Raw genomic sequence first — 1,436 nt, forward strand, 5'->3', positions numbered from 1 at the left:
AAATCAGTAAAGAAACGGTCGCGCATAAATGTGTGAAACGCCCTTGTCCAGAAATACCACTTCCACGGCCGAGAATTGAACTCGGGTCTCCTGCGTGACAGGCAGGAATACTAACCTCTATACTACCGCGGAATCGAAGGTGGTTCAATGTCTAAATAGTGACGCAAATTACCATTTTCAGCTACCAGCGCACATCGCGGCGGGCGTGAGTGGAGAGAGAAAGTTGAGTAATTTTTTCGAGGCAGCAAATGATTCGCAGAGTGGTGCAAAAATCAGTAAAGAAACGGTCGCGCATAAATGTGTGAAACGCCCTTGTCCAGAAATACCACTTCCACGGCCGAGAATTGAGCTCGGGTCTCCTGCGTGACAGGCAGGAATACTAACCTCTATACTACCGCGGAATTGAAGGTGGTTCAATGTCTAAATAGTGACGCAAATTACCATTTTCAGCTACCAGCGCACATCGCGGCGGGCGTGAGTGGAGAGAGAAAGTTGAGTAATTTTTTCGAGGCAGCAAATGATTCGCAGAGTGGTGCAAAAATCAGTAAAGAAACGGTCGCGCATAAATGTGTGAAACGCCCTTGTCCAGAAATACCACTTCCACGGCCGAGAATTGAGCTCGGGTCTCCTGCGTGACAGGCAGGAATACTAACCTCTATACTACCGCGGAATTGAACTCGGGTCTCCTGCGTGACAGGCAGGAATACTAACCTCTATACTACCGCGGAATTGAAGGTGGTTCAATGTCTAAATAGTGACGCAAATTACCATTTTCAGCTACCAGCGCACATCGCGGCGGGCGTGAGTGGAGAGAGAAAGTTGAGTAATTTTTTCGAGGCAGCAAATGATTCGCAGAGTGGTGCAAAAATCAGTAAAGAAACGGTCGCGCATAAATGTGTGAAACGCCCTTGTCCAGAAATACCACTTCCACGGCCGAGAATTGAACTCGGGTCTCCTGCGTGACAGGCAGGAATACTAACCTCTATACTACCGCGGAATTGAAGGTGGTTCAATGTCTAAATAGTGACGCAAATTACCATTTTCAGCTACCAGCGCACATCGCGGCGGGCGTGAGTGGAGAGAGAAAGTTGAGTAATTTTTTCGAGGCAGCGAATGATTCGCAGAGTGGTGCAAAAATCAGTAAAGAAACGGTCGCGCATAAATGTGTGAAACGCCCTTGTCCAGAAATACCACTTCCACGGCCGAGAATTGAACTCGGGTCTCCTGCGTGACAGGCAGGAATACTAACCTCTATACTACCGCGGAATTGAAGTGGTTCAATGTCTAATAGTGACGCAATTACCATTTTCAGCTACCAGCGCACATCGCGGCGGGCGTGAGTGGAGAGAGAAAGTTGAGTAATTTTTCGAGGCAGCGAATGATTCGCAGAGTGTGCAAAATCAGTAAAGAACGTCGCGCATAATGTGTGAAACGCC

General features: G+C 48.1%; 5 non-coding genes across 5 annotated transcripts; all 5 read right to left on the bottom strand.

The window, feature by feature from the left end:
• Positions 1 to 60: 60 nt before the first annotated feature.
• Positions 61 to 132, bottom strand: Pmar_PMAR025449. The gene has a single exon. It is a non-coding gene; the product is annotated as a tRNA-Asp (tRNA).
• Positions 133 to 329: 197 nt separating this feature from the next.
• Pmar_PMAR025450 lies at positions 330 to 401 on the bottom strand. Its single transcript has one exon. It is a non-coding gene; the product is annotated as a tRNA-Asp (tRNA).
• Positions 402 to 598: 197 nt separating this feature from the next.
• Pmar_PMAR025451 lies at positions 599 to 670 on the bottom strand. Its single transcript has one exon. It is a non-coding gene; the product is annotated as a tRNA-Asp (tRNA).
• A 255-nt stretch (positions 671 to 925) lies between these two features.
• Pmar_PMAR025452 lies at positions 926 to 997 on the bottom strand. Its single transcript has one exon. It is a non-coding gene; the product is annotated as a tRNA-Asp (tRNA).
• A 197-nt stretch (positions 998 to 1,194) lies between these two features.
• Positions 1,195 to 1,266, bottom strand: Pmar_PMAR025453. Its single transcript has one exon. It is a non-coding gene; the product is annotated as a tRNA-Asp (tRNA).
• Positions 1,267 to 1,436: the final 170 nt, after the last annotated feature.

The sequence above is a fragment of the Perkinsus marinus genome, assembly GCF_000006405.1.
Source record: "Perkinsus marinus ATCC 50983 genomic scaffold scf_1104296953760, whole genome shotgun sequence".
Lineage (NCBI taxonomy): Eukaryota > Perkinsozoa > Perkinsida > Perkinsidae > Perkinsus > Perkinsus marinus.